We start from the raw sequence: 20,866 nt of genomic DNA, 5'->3' as shown, positions 1-20,866 counted from the left end.
CTGCTTGGTGTAGCTTGCATGCAGATGAGGAATCCGCTGACCCTTATTTAAATGAGAAAGGTATTAGTGTGAACAGAGGTCAGTAATTAGTGTCTTTTCATCTCCTGGCTGGCACTTGTGGAGTGGAGGGTGAAACCGATCAGAAACAGTCACCTCGCTGTCAAACGGAACGAAACTATGACCTTTACAAAACCCAAAAGACCTTTAACTGAATATTATTAATCAAAACACAAACCGGAGATTGGATGCTCAGCCATCACAGAAGCCCTATAGTCAATGAGAGTCAGCAGACTTAACCAACTGTGTCTTCCCTCTTTGTTGTCATTCACAGGCATGCTAATCCAGGGAGCAAATCTCCATATGCCTGGACAAACCTAATTAACACCCATCACTTATTAACACAACCAGCACTGAGCTTTATTCCGCTAATTAGATGGCTTTTATAAAAGCGATGCCTCGACAATGTTCCACGGCCTCCGATGCGTCACAGAACATTGCAGGGTCTTTGTCTTCAGGTCCCCCCCCCCCCTCCTTTTCTCATCTTTGGATCAGCCGCATTTATGCAAGCCTGTGCCAAGCTATTAATCACCAAGTCATTAGCTATGCATCAATTACTCAAGATGCCCACCACGCTTTTTGATTAGAAGCTGGGCAAACTCTGGAAGACTGATTTAGTGAATATTTAACAATTATCTGTTAAGCTGGTGCCAGTCCTGTTCCTCTGACAACCCCTCACCACATTACAAAAAAACCCAAACCCATCTGTTGGAATCAAGAGCTCCTACTGAAAATGCCTACAAATCAAAATTATCCAAAGATAACCTTTAGGTACCGTAATAAAAGAAAAGAAAATTCAATTCCTAAATTGTTTTCCACAGCCTCCTGTCCCAAAGTGACAATATAAAATATTTTTCTGTGTATTTAACTTTCACGCTTGCTTTAAATTAATTCATTTCCTAAAATCAGCAAAGTGGCCACAATAAAATAGATCAATAATTCACCATCTCAGAGAGAACATTGATCAACAACACTTTCCTGTAATTGATAGTCCTTCAAAAGATTTAATCAGTTATCAAAAAACGTAGTTATTTAATCTGCCTGATATAATATGGTTGGCAGACTTTCTACTAACTTGAGTTTTCAGAACACATCTGTTTTCAACAAAGCTTTAATAAATTGTACTTTGCAGTCAGCCTGTGCAGCTCATAACAGTGAAGCTATACTATTGGTAGCCTCAGTGCAGTGATAACGGGCTGCAGGTACTTGGCTGAAAAAGCAAAGCTGTAACACTTCACTTCTCCTAAATTGACAGTTGCTTTAAGAAGCAAGACTTCAATTAACATTTTGACCCTGCTGAATTACTTAGAACAGCAGCAGTGTGGTTATCCTGTGTAATATCCCAGGTGTAAGAGCATATATACAAAGGCTAAGAACACACAACTAAACAAACAAATCCAGTCAATGTGAAAACATTTCAAAGAATATACAAGGAAGACAAAAAGGAGTGGCATTTTCTGGTCAACCATGTGTGCAAATCTTTTCTATAATTTAAAATATCTCAATGCTATCCCTTTGAACTTTGAGAAATGGTTTTATAATCCAATAACAAAGAAAAGTTGGACTAAAGGAACTTCTTCTAAAACATTTGGCACATTAATGTAATTATTAAAATATTGACAATTAGAATAAAAATAATAAATCTGAGAAAAACACGAGAACTGCTTTCTCAAAACGACTAGATCACTGGGGCTAGTGTAAACAAGACTACATATGGTTTGAAAAACTTAACACCACAAAACCTGTCATTTAGCACAATCTGTTGCTGTTTTGTTTGCAGCGTTCCCGCTTCCCTCTGGAGACACTGAATTAGAGAGCTGTTTGCTGCACTGCTCGCTGGGGGAATGCAGCATAATCTCAAAGCTCCCCTGAGTGCTGTGGGAATAATTGTTCAGCCAGATGCTGTAATATCAGTGCTCATCACCACCTCGACAGGAGAGTTGCAGACATAAAATAATCTCGACTGTGAGCTCGCCACGGCTGGCTATCATACTCAAGTTAGCACAGCCAATGAGTTCAAATAAAAGACTGTCACGCCAAAAATAACTTTAGCTCTTTTAACAGCTTACAACATCCCATGTTTACATTCTGCAAAGCAGGAAGTCATGTGGCATTATTGTAATCCAGCAAACAGCTTAGAGGGAGGAAGCTGTGTTGAATAGATGGGCGTGCAAAGTACCTCTTCCTGCAAACAGCTAGCATACTTTAGGTTTCCTCTAACTGTGAGAAATATCGTTTTTACCTAACATAACCTGAATGTATGAGGGTTAGAAGTCTGCACTTAGCAAATGTTAACCACATTGGCAAAAGACCATGAAGGCAGTCATGTTGTACATTATGTACTGTATGGTATACATAGGGCCAGTTAACTAAGATCACTCCGTTATCACAATTACAATGGGGTTCAGGCCAACCCACAGCTATTTGCTGTTTATAACAACAACGTTGAGGCTGAAAACTACATAAAACTTATTGTAAGTATTTTTAAAGCAACACAAAAGGAAAACAAATGTCCTCCATATCTGTGTTGCCCTGCATGACTTCACCAAGAACTACCAAAGACTTGTTTGAGGGGTTAAAACAGCTGCTGTTTGTGGCCAACGCTGGGCGGATGTTTAAAAAAAATGGAGGCTTTCATTTGCAAAGTTTTGTTTTTACCTTCTGGACTGAACAAGCAGGGAGGTATCCAACTAAAAATGCTATGGTAGAAACTGCACAAAAACAAATACTGTTGTAAGACTGTTTAAATGAAATGCACCGCTGGATGTAAACGGTTAAACCAAACTCTTTAGCAGGAACAAATACAGTCAGAAGTGAAAAATGCCAGCGCGAGCGATGGAGGTTTACCACCCTCCACCCGGTTATTGTAATGCCTTAGAAAGCTGTTCATTTCCAAAACCAGAGGCTCGGTAGAAGAGCTTTTTAATAAAAAAAAAAACCTGGGCTAGTGGACATGAAAAGAAAGTGCAATGAAAAGCTTCTCTAGATTAATTGACACTCGTGGGTCCATTAAATACTCGCAATAGCCTGGTGTAATTTCTCTCGATCAGAGCACTCAATGCAGTGAGGTTCAAAAGCGATCATGGGAGTTAATTACGTTCAAAAGAGTGCCGCAGTTTCATCACATGAGACTGTGGTGAGGATTAATGGCAGGCGTCACAGAAAAATCCAATAGACGAGTGATTAGCATTCCTTGGAGATACTCGAAGATTCGGTGCATTGCTTGATAATCAGAGCGTATTACTCTGTCTCAACTTGACACACAACATGTAATTTCATCCAAAAGAGAGAGCAGATTCATCTTACAACAAAGAGGTGAACTATTTCTAGAAACATGAAAAGGTCCTGTTGTCCTTGAACCGCACGCGTCTGTACTGTGAAACAAGAGGACACGGATATATATCAGTCACCCAAACTATTCCTTTGAATTTATTGCGCTTATTTAAAGTGACCTTAAACATAGCTATAATATAAAACTGACAGTTATGACCCAGTAGTGATATTAATATCTTGACCCACAATGTGATTGATGTCAGTGACTTTAGAGGCATTCGCACAGCAAAATCTAAGAAATTTCCCCCAGATTTTGGCTTAATTGCATATTTAAAAGAAACTTCACGACATCAAGTCTCCAGATAAATTTACAGCAAAAATATCTGGAGTAAAATTTTCAGTCTCCACCAACTAATTAAGAAAAAATAAGCTGTGAACCAACATCTCATGAAGCATTGCTAAGTTTGAAACCTGCTGCAAGGTTAAAGAACACAAACAGATTGTTTTGTGTAGATCTGCCAATTTGTTGGAGCCCTTAACCTCACAGAACATTAAGAACCGAAAACAGGACACAAGAAAGCATTTACTAACTTCTGATGGTAATTCAGTTCCGTGTATATAAAAAGCCACTTTCCAAGAAATGAACAAAGGTTGCCTGCAGAAAGAAAACCACTGTAACACAGTCTTGAGTTGCTGTTCTTATAAAAAAAATCCTTTTGCTCTGAACTTGAGTCTGCAGGACTTGCTGTCACTTGCCCATTACTATTCTTTGATTGCACCTTTCCCGTGTTTGAAGGCTTACCATTTACACTGCTATAAAAATAGCTTCGTAGTTCACACCCCTAATGTATACAGCTACACCGCTGTGATTACCGAGGGGGGAGAGCTTGGGTTGTTTTTGTAGCTCCTTGCTTCAGAAGCCAACCATTTATTTGCCTTGAGTGCCATTCTTGACTGAGGCAGTTCTCGCATTAGCGCATCTGCATACAAAGTAGAAATTTATCATGTGTTAGCTCCTAATTCCACTTTAATCTCAGATGAGGCAAGAACAACATTTAAAGGGATGTTGCGCTTCATTTCAACAGACCTTTGACTTGGAGCAAAGTCATGACCCCCCCCCCCCCCCCCCCCCCCCCCACTCGTCTCCCCCGAGCACCGTCTCGCACAAACATGCATGGCCTTCGCCTAATCTCTACTGCAAATTAAAAGTAGTAAGATACAAATTCTATGTAGTTTAATTTAAGATCTTATCAGTCAAATTATCTGCCGTGCTGCTGGACAATTGTTCCCGAGATGAAACTGAGGGGAGGGATTATGGATCGGCCTCAGTCTGTTTATCAGTTGGATGTTGTTGATTGGATTTTAATGGAAATTTGTGAAATGATGCAGACATTCTCAGCTCGGGCATTTTCTAATTTATGTTAATTGGCCCAAGTGGGCAACAGTTTGTTCAACTCTCTGCGTATCACACATATCTCACATAATACTTCTTGCAAACACTTCTTCCATTATAAGTAATGTAACGATAATGTGTTCCGCAGCTATAAGACTAGAGTTTTTAGATATTTGACCATAAACCTTGCAGACAAATCAATAAAACAGCTTTTATATATTTTTGTGTAAAAGTCACTGTATAAAATTATAAGCAAAGTTTTCAGGCTTACACAGACAACTTTTTAAAATTTGGCTCAGTCATCTCCCGTGTACTTCTCAAGTTCTCTTTCTTGACCGCTACCTGGAAGACCTGTTCTGCCCTGTCTGCAGTGCACACTGGAACTAGCGAGCAGCATGGGTGATGAGCATATCTTGAACTGCGCTGAACTCTGCATTCACACTTTGAGATCTTTATCTTGTACACTGTTGATGCCTCTGCTGAAAACTGGTGTTTGATCTTTGACTAATAACAAGAGGTGAATCTCTATTTGAGCTGGTACCTCTCTGGGGCAGCAGCAGGTAATAAAGTTATCTACCAGAAAGTCAAGCTTTAAAGTTAACTGTTGAAATCTTACCTTGCAAACTTTTTAATACTGTAGGTGGCCTCATCATTTGTACTTCCTAGAACAGCAGCCCTTAACCTTGTTTGCACCACGGACCGGTTTATGACAATATTTTCACGGGGCGGCCTATAAGGTGTTGCAGATAAATACAACAAAATAAAACCAGTACAGGTACCAAAAAACAGAAGATTTATTCATAACACATGGGAAAAGACCCAGGGAAACTGAGTTAACAATAAAAAATAACAATAAAAACCGATAAAAACCCTGAAAACCATACACTTAACACCTCAACTCTCACGGCCCGGTACCAAACGACTCCGGTCCGTGGCCTGGGGTTTGGGGAACGTTGTCTTACAACATGTTGCAATCAAGGGTGTAAAACTGATGCCTTCAAGCAAAAAAAAAAAAAAAAGGTAATAGGTAATTTGTGTCATTTTTGTTGACTCGACAACTTTTAAAATTGGGAGAATCAAATGAGAAATATGCCTACTGCATCACAAAAACACCTTCTGGGTTCTCTGCTTAGCAAGTGCAAGAAGGTGCATGGTGCCAGGGTGACATCCACTCTTTAGAAACTCAGCTGTGACTGCAAAAAACGCCCCAGATATGGCCCATGTCTGCAGTCTTGGACACTACAACACACAAACAAGTATCCTCCACCACAGAGACTTTCAGCACCATCCACTAACTATTACAAGTCATCAGAGAGTTGGCGTTATTGGATGCACCAGGCGTCTCTGACGGCACTCGAACATCAAGCCTTCTCCTCCCGTTGGGTGTTGAAGCATTCTATTGCTCCGCCCCATCTTACACTCCAGGCTCATTTTATTTCAATTAATTAGCATAAATGTATGTGTACGAGGCCCCCCTACTCCATCTCTCAGGCACCCTTACAATCTAGTATGCAAATGTTAATTAGAAATTGATGTATTGCAGGAGGGTTTAAAGTAATGACATCCCAGGGGGGGGAACTTTTACCATAAAATGCAGTAATCCGCACTGACAGAGAGGCTTCTGTTGCACAATGTGTCTAGAAATGCACCTCCAAGCCAAAATTGCCTGTTACACATAACGCAAAACTGTTGAGATAAACACAGCCAGATATTACATATTCATACTCAAAGTTCATTTGGAGAGGAGCATTTTAGGGATTACTGAGTGTTATTTATCCGATTTTAGACACTTATTTGAAGGAGATGTGAGCTTGAAGACAAATGAATGTTTGGCAGCTTAACCTATAGTAGTTACTCATTCTAGTCCAACATTTCAGTGCAACAGGTTTGTATGACTGATATGACGACTTTATGGTGCAGAGTTTACAAATGCACGAGGAAAAGGGAAATAAAATTATTCGCCAACATGTTTATGCTATTAAAGAGAAAGCCTGTGATAGAAAACAATCTGCACAAACAATATAACTTTTTCCATAACGCAGTACATTTTGTGACAGTTATTCCATTATCACTTCACTGGCAAGTGGAGCAAAAATATCATATACAGCATCACAACCCAAAACAAAGTGAGTGCTTTTTTAAATGTTTTACGGATACATTTTAACACCGAGTGCTGCAGTACAGACATAACAAGCCTGGGTAAGTAGGCTAGGGCCTGTTCTTCAGACATTGCTTAAAACACATTAGATCAACTGGATGACCCAGGATCTGCTAATCACAATCACACTAATGCGGTTTGCTCATTTCAAACTTCCAACGAAAATAAAGATGACGCACTATGCTTATTCCAAGCTCAATGCTTTTATTCTTGGTCACTACTTAACTGTTAAATGATTTAAGTGACTTTGAAAGTGGCGTGGCTGTTGTTGTCAGATGGGCTGGTGTGAAGTTTTCAGAAAGTGTTGATCAGCTGGGATTTTCCCACATAACCATTTCAGTGGTTTCAGAAAAAGAAACTATCCAGGGAGCTGCAGTTCTCTGGGTAAAAATGCTTTGGTAATGCATGAGGTCAGTGGAGAATGACCAGACTAGAGTAACTTAAATAACCCCTCATCACAGGTATGAGCTATTCAGGAGATGATCTCTGAATGAATGCAGCAGCAGAAGACCACACCGGGTGCCACTCCTGTCAGCTACAGTAAGAACAGGAAATCGAGCATGAGTCTGTGGTGGTAGGATCACAATATGGTGTACAACACATGAAAGCATGGCTCCTTCCTGCCTTGTATCAACAGTTCAAGGTGGTGGTGATGATGTAATGGTGTGGAGGATTATTTCTTGGCACCATTTAGGCCCCTTAGTGCCAAGTGAGCATTGTTTAAATACCAAAGCCTACTTGAGTATTGTTGTTGCTCACGTCCATCCTTTTATGACCACAGTGTACCCGGCCGGGTTCAGCAGTATGTGACAAAGCTCAAATAAACTAAAGTTGGTTTCTTGAACACGAGAGAAGGTTCACTATACTCAAATGGCCTTGACAGTCACCAGAGCTCAATCCAGTCGAGCACCTTTGGGATGTGTTGGAACAGGATGTGTAGCCAATAAATCTGCAGTGACTAGGAGATGCTATCATGTCAATATAGACCAAAATCTCTGAGGAATATTTCCAGAGCCTATCTGAATCTATGCCATGAAGAATTAATGACGTTTTGAAGCCTTGTGCTACCAAGATGTAAATAACCAGTAAGTCTATATGAATAGTAAAAATAAAAAGGTAGCCTGTAGGCCACCAAATTAATCTCTTGCAGTCCTTCTCCAACCAAAATTCATTTTTAATGTGTTTTTCTACTAAGATATGTTAATCAGTGCTAAAACAAATCCGATATCACTATAAGTCAGTAGCTTAGTGCAGCATAATAATCAGAAAAATCCAAAATGTGAAAGACAGTTAAAAAAAACATATGTTTCAGAGTTAAAATAAGAGAAACATACTGTAGTATGAATACTATACCGTAGTAGGAGTGGCACAGGTCAACAGTGTTGAAAATTATGTTATTTTTCACACTTCTCGCTTCATTTATAAGGTTTACTTTATAAACTGGGTCATGTATTTTGGGTAAGAGCAAGTTAAAGGGTACAGGATACTATTATTACTTTAATATGACCCCACATGATATTAGCTGCAACTAAAGGAGCACTCAGTCTCATCAGGAACACCAATGAGACTGAATTAATTATGCACAAAAATGCAGGAAACAGAGCGGTTTATGGGGAAAGATGACTTGAGGGAGTAAAATGGATCATGAGGTACTGAGACGGTATAAAAGACTGAAGGGAGAATGTGGGATCACAGTAAAGCATGAGGAGTTATTTGTTTTCACTTACGGTGTAAAGAAGCCTCCGACTTGGGAAAGACACAAATCTAATTTGAAGTAATTCAATAAAGAACAGGGTCGAAGATACGTCAAAAAACAAATTGAGCCAAATAGGAACTTGTCAGGGGAAAACCCACGAAAGGAACTTACAAAGAATCCTTGTGTGAATATATGACAAAGATAAACATTAAACTTAAAAGAAGAGGATAAACAAATAAATCTGTGACTCCTCTCCTCAGCCTCATGTATAAAGAGTCCATTTTCCCAACGCCCTCCTCCGGTTGAGTCACATTGCTTTAAAATGGAGCACCAACTGTCTCACAGTACATTTCGAGTACAAAAATTCCCCGAATACAAAATGCATATTTCATAGCAGGGAATGCATTATGTGTACAAAATGCACCTTAGGGCACCGAGTATCGCTTTCAGTGCCATGTAATGAATTTCTTCTAAATATATGAAGAAAATGAACTGGTAATAATTATAATATAATTACCATATAATTTCCATATTAATCTGCTGCACTTGAGAGGCAATGCACTTTGATGACACTTAATGGCAATTTTGTAGCACCAAAGATATAACATGCAGCGCTGGGTACCCCATAACCTGATGCCTCACACTGAAGATTGAGTCTGCAGCACTTCTGTGGGTTTGTGTGACACTACAACCTGTTGTTTAATGTATTAGGGACTACATTTCTCTCTTCTTTCTATGCTATTTAAAGCCTCAAAGCTTATTTATTTATTTACTTTGGTTACACACTTATGTTTGACATAGTATTAAACGTGTTTGTGTTGTTGTTAGCAAAGAAAAATTACATTAAAATACATAATTAACAGTGTAAACGGTGCACAACTTCACCTTTAACAAGCTTTCTTCAGACTATTTTGCTAGCTACTACTCCTGCTCCAGAAAAAGTTTGCAGCTTTCAAATGTGTGTACATTGTGCTTCTGATTCTTTGTGTAACATTAAATGAAACTTGTACCACTGTGCCACAGTTTGTCAGTATAAATGCCAGTGTAGATTTAAGATATAAAAATGTCATATCAGCAGCACCACCAACTTCAACTTCAACCTCCAACAACACACAGTGTTTTACAAATTATGCAAGAAAATTATTCCAGATAAACACGGAAACAACAAACTCGTTTCACCACTTGAGATAAAAATACACCACTGAGTACAATCAGGGTACAAAGGCATGCAAGGAGGAGATATTTGCAGCTGGTGATGCACGACTAAAATCTAAACAAATGACTCAACCAAGCATCACTAGCTGCACTTACTCTCTAACTGCATTCCATATGACAGGAAGAGCAAACGGTGGATGGAAATTACTGATGCACTTACATGGAAAAGCTGGTTAAAAATCTTGCCTCAAGTTACATCATGATGGGTCAAGACATCCTGGGTAGAAAATATTTTTCAGTTTTATTATGTGCCAATATTGTGTATCTAGGTATTATTAGTGGGAAGCAGTTATTTTATACTTTTAATAAAAAAAATCCAGGGAAACATTTGACTCGTGCTGTGTAATAAGCTATAGTCCTATATTACTACTATTACTATTACTGCTGGCACCTTATTTCTAAAGATTCACTTTTCCAATTAGGAAGTGACAATAACGAATTGGAAATGACCTTCATTTACTTACATTTACAAAAACTGCCTGCAAGCTACAAGCACCAATAAAGCATTTGGTATATTGTTTTCTTATATTGTCAGAAATATCATTAACACATATTTTTTTGATATCATTTTGATATCCTTAACGAATATAGATGAAGCAGATGCCCAAAACTCAAAAGCCCTGGTAAATAAAACTGCATAGTAGATAGTGAAACATAAGAAGAGTGAACAAACTCTATAACAGTGTGGAGACAACAAGCAGTGCTATTGTTGCCTTGCTGCACCTGGGATGCTATTTTATACATTGGGGCAGTTCAGGTCATCTACTAATGGGAAGGTTGGTAGTTTGATCCCTGGTTGCTCCTAGTCTGCTCCCAGTTAGATAGAAAGCACTATTTGGGTGATTGAGGCAAATTGTGCTTTGAATTCTCAAATAGAGCAGAAAAGCACCAATTACACCTCTTTAGAGGTTTTTAAGACTGACATACGGTTTGTTGGCCTGAAAACTACAGTTTGTGTCCCTTTTTCCACTTTTGTCCCATTTCTTTCAAATTCCTTCTCTGATTAAGTTTAAGCACCACAAATGTGATCAAATCAGATTCTTTTGGGTCCTTCTCAAATTGTCATCAACTCCTTATTGCCAGAAGCATCAACTCCTGATGCGAGATGGCAGTGTCTTTGACAAATACGTCAATAAAAATGACATATTTCACAAATTGCACAAAAGCTATTAAATAAGTTAAGATTATGTTAGGTGCATTCATGTATTTTGACACAAAATGTCTCTTCCAACATGTTTGTAAGCATAGCCATATATTCCCGCAACAGCCACAAGCTGCAATCACGTAGAGTAGCCATATTTATGTGCATCTTGGCCAAATATGTTGTGCATCTTGACAGTATACATGACAGTATGTCACTGCACGTGCATCTACATGTACCTGCTGTAAACAGGATTTACTCATCTCTGGTTTGGTGCGTTCAGCATAACAGCAAACAGTGCTGTGTGGCTCAGGGATCTAGAAATAGTTTCACTGTCAACAGAGCGTGAGGAAAGAAAGACACTGGGTGAGTGACACTGAAACAAAATGAGTGATACAATGAAGGAAGGAGTAAAAGACAAAGTGTGTGTGTGGGCCGTTCCACAAAAACGGGGGGAAAAAAGACATAATTAAATAGCATAACAAAAAGAGGACCAAACACATAACAGCTTTGTGCACATGTCTGTTTCCATGAAAACAGTTTCCATGTTTGCATATGCATGTGTGTGTGTGGCAGAAAGTGACAGGTAGACAGACAAAACAAGCAACGGAGGAACGACTGATTGAGGACTGAAAGCTTTTTTCTTTTTTTTAATTTCTCATCACTCGATGAAGCAGCTGTTCACCTATCACCCTGTGTCTTTATATAGATTAAACCACAGACATTTAATAATTTAATTAGCCTGTACTTAGCTAAGCCTGCACAAACACAGCAGACTGCAGAGGGGCATGAGAGCAGTGGCAGGAGCCCCTCAAAAGCTCAATGACTTATGAGACAATAAGATGTAGAGATGCTGTGACCGCAGCGCTGCAGACGACAGCATATGTCTCATCCATCAAAATAGTGGGTGTACGGAGAGACATAAACCATTAAGTGTCATCATTCAAAGGGAATGTCATGCTGTCAGATTCTGCAGAAGCAATAACATGAGCTTATTGTCAAGTTATTGATGGGAAGACATGCAACAATGCATTGATTGTACAAGAAAAACCTGAAATGTGGATGGTGTTGAAGGAGTGCTTTTCAGTGATTAGTGGGTCACTCTCCTTAGAGGCTGTTGTGTGGGAAAATGAGTGCATTGGTTTAGCACAGGAATATGCAAAAGCACCTGACTAAAACATGCATCATGCTTCTGACATAATGACTGAATCAACAAGTAAACATCTGTAGTGGTTATTAGTGTAAGATAGCCTTTACACTTCTCTGCAAATGTCAGCACATTTCAGCCCTCTTTTGTCACCATGCTGTAATTACTGTCAGCAGCTTTCACCATGAGGCTTTAGGGCTTTGTCCAACTCCTTATCTTTTTATGAAGTGCTAAGCCCATGTTAAGATGCAGGTGAATGGCCTTTTTACTCTGCTTCCCACTCTCAGGATAATGGAACTGCAAAATAAAAAAGAAAGAAAAAGAAAAAAAAAACATTCAAAAATGTAAATTTTAAAATCACTTATACTCCCAGTGACCTCTCAAATCATTAAAGCAACTTAAACAGTGACATATGTCCTGGTAATAATGCAGTTATTGTGTCATGAGTTGCTGCAGCCACTGTAAAAACCACAGAGACCCTGTGAAACCACCAAGTCTGCTAACTTTATCTGCTGGTTATGAGTAAGAGTTCATGCAGAACCCTAATAATAGAACAAAACCGTGAAAACTGTATTTCAGATCTTTAATGTCAGGCTGTTTGAGGTCCCTGCCTATGTTGGGTTTGTTATTTAGTTCCACATCACTGCTGCACCCTTGATTAAACACAATACACAAACTGATATCTATAATTAACTGAGTAAGTGGGCATTTTAAGCTAAAAACCCACCTGCTTTCTCTGACTGACTAATAAAATCACATTTGAGAAAATCTGCCACAGAGGAAAACAGCCTTCGGACTCTAATTGAGACCCTGTAGACTCGACTTGTCATCCATATTAAATTCTGGTGTGGAGACTCTGGCATATAAACCCATGCACACACACAAACATAGACACACGTGATAATCAAAAGGTTTGGGGTTTTTTTTTTAATCTGCAAGAAACATTTGTTGAATGAACGAATCAGGTTAGGAAACAAAAACATGCTGTATGATACCATTTAGTCTACATTTAGCCTCCTTATGTCACCTGTAGAGGTTGGATATTTACAGGGGATCACATGCATTCTAACCAGATGTTAAAAAGACATTTGCTCAGCTAACTCTACATGTCTTGATCTTGATTTTTGCTCGTCTCAATTGGTTGTATATTGAAGTAGTTTCTAGAAGATGCTCAAAATTGAGGCTAGAAATTAGCTGCTTTCATTATGTATATAAGTCTGTTCCATAACTCTCAGACACATTAATCAATCTGAATTAGATTTACTATATGAGCTGCCTCAGGTACCAGGATTATCAGTTTTGGGGATTATTTTTTATATTGTCAAATCCTTACAAATTATTTAAATTACACGTAGAAACATGCACGTTACATGTACATGTTGCATATGTGTAAGTGCTCATCAGACAGTGACACTACTTCTCCCTGAAATTGCTTTCTTTGTTTTATACAGTCAAGATGTAACTTGCAAGAAGGAAGAAGAACAACAAATATATGTTTGTATTTTTCTATTCTTTTGTTTGGTGTTTCTGAACAGCCATTTTTGCCATTTTATCACATATAGATTTATCACATATATCATATTTATATTGCTTTATGTAAGCTGTACAATCGATCCACAGTTTTAGCTCACTGATGTTATAGGCAGACGTCTTAAAACTGTTTTACTGTAGGTGCATTAGCAGCCAGGCCAATGGTAATGTTCACGTAGACTAGGGAATGCAGTCAAATGTTGAAGGTACACCTATATTATGTTTTCATGTCAATAACAATTACATCTTTGTCTGTGACAATGTCAAGACTTTGCCTTAAAAACACAATTTAGTAGTATTACTAAACATAATGCACTTAGATGCAAGTGTAAGGATGTGTTTAAATAAGATTTGAACCATATCTCCTATTCATTATCTGTTTATACTGTTTATACTGTACTACTTTACCAGCTAATGTTCATGTTCTAGCCCGGCATTCAACTTAAGCAAACAGCGAATTAAGAAAACATCTGTTGCATATCCAACCATCAGGCCATTGTCATTACATGCTTATTAGCTCATTGATTGCCAAGGAAAACATGCAGCCATACAACTGGCAGAGACATCAAAGGTTCAAACCCTACGAATCTCCATTCTCAAGAGAAGAATCACAGTCTCAAAAAGCTGTCCTGATTAAGTCCCCCATGTGGCAGGGGAACGTTCTCTTCCTTGATCTGTGTCTCTCAAATGACCCGATCCTCTCTCAGTGGGCATGTCCTCTGTGAGAAAATGGCTCATGTTTCTGTGCAAAGATTTCATGCTGTTTAGTTACATTGGATGATGTGTTTGAACCAGACGGAAAATTGTTAGACTTTTAATGCCATGTGAAGTTTTTACTGTAAGCTGCACTTTTGCTGTGTCCTTAGAAGTCTCTTATGTCTTTAAAAAATTATACCCCTCTGAATATATTTAGTTTTCATATAGAAGAAAAGGCAAACTTTTTACAGTTAAAACTGAACTGGATAACGGTATCAGGACGATGGGACCTCTGTAGAAGACATAGACTGTGCCTTTTTAATATGAGAATGGTATTTCCTTTGCACTTCTACACATAAGAACAAATCTATTACCTAAAAGATAAACAAGCAAGTTGACATTATATGGTAGCCAAAACTCCATATGAGCTTAAATAATGATTACACCACTAAAAAGCACAAATTGCATTGATTTTCAGCCTTTTGTGCAGTTCAGACACAATGGACTATTCTCCCAGTGAATCATCGTTTTAGTACAATCCACAGGTCCGTGCAAGGAAACATCTGGAAACCTTCTGATTGTAACTCTTGCAAAGAAACTTGATGTTAACATTTAACACGTGTTATGAGTTGTGTTTCTAATAAGATGATGTCAGATTTAAGCAAAATTTTGAAAGAAAAATTGTTTTTTTAAACATCTTTAATGGGACGATTGATTACACAATCAAGAACCCATCAGTATTTCTTCCACGCCATCATGGCACAGTAGGTCTAAGTATTTTTGCAAACTGAAGTAATTAGTTCTTTTCGCTGTGTACCAAAACTCAGTCAAATTAGAGTTTCGAAGTGAAGCTCGAGGTTAAATAAAGAAATGCACTGCTTTGCATTTTTTTATAGTTTCCCTAATTTTAGTTTTTTAGTGTACATAAAAATTACACCAGTGTCCAGCTGATCTAAATGTATATGTGACTCAAATGTGTATACACCTTTTTCATTCTTATCCCCATCCCATCTTTTCTACTATTATTAAATATAAAACATTTTCGCTGGCTTTTGTTTTTAAATCTGTGCCTGTTATGTTCAAGTGCAATTTGAAAATTCACATGTGGATACGTATGTTCCTATACGTCGGTTTGCATTAGCAACTTAGTAACAGCTGTGTCACTCATGCTGTGTGTTCATGCTCGACAGTTGGAGACTCATTCAGTTGCTTGGCCACTAGCTAATTGGACATACACACTAATATTCAGGAAGTTGTACACAGCTTTCATAACATCAAACTCTTAGATTTTGTCAAGGTGGCAGGTTTTGTATCCTAGCAACCACCACCCCTCCACTCCTCATATATGGACTTTTATGAAATCGCTTGCCATCTGGAAGTGCAGTGACTCCTGCATCAAGGCACTGACACCAAAGGACATCATGCATATGCAGTTTTGGACCGCTTGAGATTACGTGGGATTGTGTGCGGCACGGTTATTTAACACTGACATGCTTACTTAACCTGAAATACTAACGAAGTTAAGATTTCCATTAGCTCAAACACACTTAAAATTACTAAGGCATCAATATTGTTGATGTTTTTTTGTTGAGGGAGGGTTTCTAGCAGGACTGAGGTCTCGCAGCAGAATTGTGGTATTTTTTCTTTCAAGTCCGTCAAAGAGCTCAGGCTGGGTTTTTTTGTTTTGTTTTTTTCAACCAGATTTCACCGTACAGTCATCTTTCTCACAGCCATGACCTAATGTCTCACAAACCTTTCACGTTTCTCCTGCCTTGGCTATCCATCTTGCACCATCTCATTATGAGAAATCCTCCTTTGCACTGCCAGACATTACTGTCAGGCTGTGAAACTTGTCAATTATGTGTTAACACAGCTGTTTTAAAAGGAACCTGCTGGGTTACCTCACCTGGAACAGATGTCTTGGTGATCATTTGTTGCCATTCGATGAATAAGAATCGCAATCATCCAAAAAGATTCATATCTTTAGACGAAATGACCTTTTTTAATCGCTAATGCACTCTGTTAATTTTTAATGTTCTGCAACAACCTGTTAGTTTTTTGTCTCAAATTAATGCTTGACAGTTTGAAAGGGAATTTTTTTTCACACATCTTCCATCTGTGCACCAGTATCCAGCCAAATGATACTACCTGAAGATAAAAACTGACACCAGCACGCATGAGTCATGTGGAAATCAGCTTCACATTTCACGTTCTCCTGTGCTGCTCCCATATAATATACAGGCCCTTTAAAAAAAGACTGTCTTTGGGGCTTCTTCTCTGTAAATGTCATTCTACTTCAGACATCACTCTGAAAATGTCACCCCGCTACCCTTTTCATTAGCTCACCAGCGCTCTTCTCGATTATACACTATTTTCCATTACCATGATCACACACACCCTGGGCGAGGCTCTTTTTCGAGCTGTACGTACTGAAGTGTGATTGCGAGACTGAAAGGATGGCTGTTCTGGATGTTCTGGCACTCTGCTGTTATGGTTTGATGTTGTTTGCTCAGCCGTGATCACCTGTTATTGAAGATTCACTGCCATTTCCCACACTGCAGTGCTGCAGAGGAGTGCAGGACTGTATAAGCTGTCAATCATATCTGTAGAGCAAAAAAAAAAAAAAAAAAAGCTTTAATTTATGTGTTTTGGCTTGTCTGAAATGAAAGTTTTAAGGCTATGGTATGTGGGCACTCGAGTGAACTCTGGACTTTTGAAATTTTCCTGAAAGCAGCAAAGCAGCCAAAAAAAAATTTTTTTTAATTTGAGTCCTACGTGGGGTATGTTCTTGGTCTGCAATCAGTGAAAATTCCTGTTTAAATATATTGCAATCAGCTCATCAACTCAACTTATATTTAAGTAGATATTACACTGACAAAAGAGCAAACTAAAATTCAGTCTGAGTACCTTCTAGTTAATCACACAAGCTCACATTTGGTGCTCAAGATATTTAGTATTTATTTCATCGTGTCCATATTTATTAATCTTCCCAAAGGGTCCAGTAGTCTCTAGTGATGGGTCACACTTAATTAAGTTAATTTATGTGACTGCATTTTGCCTTTTGTTTTATTGTGGTATTTACTCATTGCATTATAATACTTATTTATTTGTAGTTTGCATGTGCTTCCCATGTGTGCATGGGTTCTCTCCATCTCCAAAAACATGCAGTTACTGTGGTTGGGTTAAATGTTGATTCTAAATTGCCTATAGGTGTGAATGTGAGTACGATTGGTTGTCAGTCTCTGTGTTTGCTCTGCGACAGACCCTCCAGGCTGTACCCCACCTCTCCCCCTATGTTAGCTGGGATAGGCTCCATTTCCCCTGCGACCCCGATTAAGAGATGCAGAAGAGGTCTTTAGTGTCTTTCAGTCTGATTTGACTTCCCTTCCATTTTCTTTGTCTTGATTGCACCTGTGTCTTTCCCCCCCCTGCTCTATCCACTTCCCTGACTGCCATTCTGTGTACATGTAGTGTATATATACTATTCCATTCAGTTCTTTGTCTCAGCGTCTGTTGCCATCCTTGCGCACTCTCAGCTGTTCTTGGAATCTTAGAAAACTTTGCAACTTTATACTCTCTGCTACCATCTATAATAAATGGATGTTTTTTTTGAATATGTCTGCCAGTCTGAAAGTCTGCATTTAGGTCCCCATTTCACATATTCTGCAATAGCCAGGAACATAAATCCACATCAATTCCCCAAGTGTTAGTGGGACTTTTTAGGGGCTGCCTCCAAATGTATCAGAAGATTTGTGAACCTAAAAAATCCATAGCAATTTAGAGTGCTGTTTACTGAAGAAAATTACACTTCTCATGTAGTACTCTTTTTTAACTTTGTAAAAGTTACAACAACATCCTTGACCATAAATTTCCACATAGCACATAGTAAAGTGTGCTGAGGTCAGAAAATAAAGGGATTTGGAACGCTTCCAAGCATTGGTAACATTGTTACCAAACTACTTCTAGTTAGAAAACAATGTAGGGTCATGTTACAGCATGTTTATTTAGCAGCAGCTATGTACATTTATGTTTTGGAAGATATGCTGTGCAAACTTTGTTCTTCAGTCTTGATATTATTTGCAAATAGTAAGAAGGAGCTTTACCCATTGCATTCAAACTGACTGCAGAAATGAAACACTTTCCCAGCCTGCATGCAACAACCACAGTGATGAATTTGAAGCAGTTTGCTGCCAAAATGAAAATGTGGACATTTAATATATTCCCAAAAGAAGGTCTAGTAGTACAGAGGCTTCATAACTGCAGATGGATTTCAGTAAGAAGAGCATCTCACAAATCCAGTCACTTAATATGCAAATGACCAATGCACTCTCCTCAATCCAGCAGAGTTTATCAGGTTCCTCTCAGTCAGTATTAAACCTATTATTTGATGTCTGCTGTCGGTCAAAGTCAGCACCCGGTTCTCGCTCTCTCTCCGTGGACCAAGGGTAATATTTGCTAATGAGTTGCTTTGCTGCTGCCATGGCAACAGGCCGATCACCACAGAGTGTGAAGCAGGAGTGGCACCCTTGACACCAGCCTATAAAGCAAGCCACCCAGGCTTATGATCCACAATGCATAATGCAGTGCTGTAACCCTCATCCTCCCCTCCTCATCTCACTGTCTTTTGCTCTGCCCCTTCTCCAGTCCCTCACTTTTCCTCACCCCCTCCCCACGTTTTCCTCCAGCCATTCATTCATTCCATCTGGTTTAATCAAATCTACTGGATGGTCCCTCTGCACCAACTGCACCCACCTTATCCCAAATCAGACAAGGAGACTCAATAAAGGGAAGAAGAAAATGAGATAAAGTCTTTCGAGAAACCTTATGCAAGTTCATTTTCGGTCACAGTGTGATTAAAGAAGAACACGCAGACTGTCGTGTCTGAAATTAATATGGATCCAATTCAAAGTTCAAAATTAAAACTGGCCATGCAACACATACCGCTATAATTGGTCCCTGGTGGAAGTAAAGTTTTACATCCAAGAGCCCAAGCTACTGTACACAATCTATAAACAAACCTACCTTCGTCCCTTTTTTAAATAAATGGATCCCAAAGTTTAGAACTCCATTAAAGAAACATCAGCAACAAGCAGCACAGCAAGACTGTTTTCATCTCAACAGCACGCTGCAGCAGGTGCAGACAATTAAAAACAACGATACAATCACAACTACATCCAGCTGCACCTCAGCGCTGTTTTCAGTACTGGGAGGCACACACATAGGTATCATTAACATATTACAGCACACTCAACCATGAAAGTAGCATCACCAAGAGTAAGAGACTATAGTAAAAAACAAAATGTGCAGCCAATTATAAAGCATACTCAAAACCCGCAAGGTACTCTACAGACGCCCCTTATAGCTATTTTGAGGCCATATTTTAGTCACAATGTGAATTTTTGGCTTTTTCTTCCTTTTAGCACATTTTTGTAAAGAGGAAAGTTCATATTTTGCGCGAGTGCATGTAAATAAAGAGCAAGCGCTAGCTGCTGGTAAGTTATGGTCTTCAGCTGATGATAGAAGCAACTGCAACTGGTTGTTAAGTCTTTCAGATATTAATGATAATAAACCTTGCATGAATTGTTGGGTGTCGTGTCTCAAATCGCATAGTTCTGTGCTTAAACTTCATATTTTGAGTGCATAAATGAACTCACTGACAAGTAATGCTGCATGAAGTGTACCAAGTGCACTCAAGTGGTGTACTCATACCAGTCAAAACAGTGAGAATACCACAGATATTGCCATCTTGGTTCCTCCTTACAGCTGCTCCTTTTCAGGTTCCCTGCAGCGAATCATCCAAGGTCTGATCTCCTGATCTGGCATGGAATCATTCATTTAGCAAATATTTTACACCAGATGTCCTTTGTGACATGACCCTCCCCTTTTATCCAACTTTGGGGAAGCGTATACGAGCTTAAAGCCCTGACTGGAGTTTATTGATGGGCCTTCATGTGTTATGGCATTTTGTTGCCATTTATGGATGTTAAATTTATTGTTCAAGAATTTTGTGTTATGTGTGGCCAGAAGCTCATAAAGTTTATATTTGCAGCAGTGTACTACAAGAAAGTATGTACAAGAAGTAAGTACAAGAAGTGTTTTTGTGCATGTGTGCATTAATAAGGTAGATTTTATATATTTTATTCTAAGGCTTTTAATTGTCTCAAGTGTTCATATTTAATACGTGTTCCAGGATTTCCACTCTTGCAGTCTGTACATAGAGTATATTAAAAGCTGAATTGGGTCTCGTAGCCACACAAACTCTCTGCAAGGTGAATGCTTTTGTGAAAGAGTCAGGTGACGGCATTTTATTAAAGCCGAGCTCCCTGTCTAGTGTTTTAATGCAAAGCCCAGCATCACTGGCTCACAGCTACAGGTTTCAGTGTGAGCTCACCAACCAACCCGCAGAAGGCATCTATCTAATTACACAAAGGTCGCCCCGATGCCCTTCTTGCCACGGTGTGACCAGATGACACCGCTCACTCTCCCATCTGTCCTGGCCTACTGACGCCTTCCAAACCAGAAGAAGCACAGATTGTGACTCTTGTGTGACTTCGCAGGCA

The 20,866-nt window shown here is 39.0% G+C and overlaps 1 long non-coding RNA gene across 1 annotated transcript; it reads right to left on the bottom strand.

Annotated features, from left to right (window-relative positions):
- Window positions 1–12,332: 12,332 nt before the first annotated feature.
- On the bottom strand, window positions 12,333–19,396 carry LOC309694468. Its single transcript, XR_014272883.1, has 3 exons — window positions 19,329–19,396; window positions 16,830–16,909; window positions 12,333–12,377 (listed from the first exon to the last, which is right to left on the bottom strand). It is a non-coding gene; the product is annotated as an uncharacterized lncRNA (long non-coding RNA).
- Window positions 19,397–20,866: the final 1,470 nt, after the last annotated feature.

This window comes from Aulonocara stuartgranti, assembly GCF_965226115.1.
Source record: "Aulonocara stuartgranti genome assembly, chromosome: 18".
Taxonomy (NCBI): Eukaryota; Metazoa; Chordata; class Actinopteri; order Cichliformes; family Cichlidae; genus Aulonocara; species Aulonocara stuartgranti.
The sequence above is the reverse complement of the archived record's forward strand: the minus strand, read 5'-3'. Positions and strand labels throughout refer to the sequence as shown.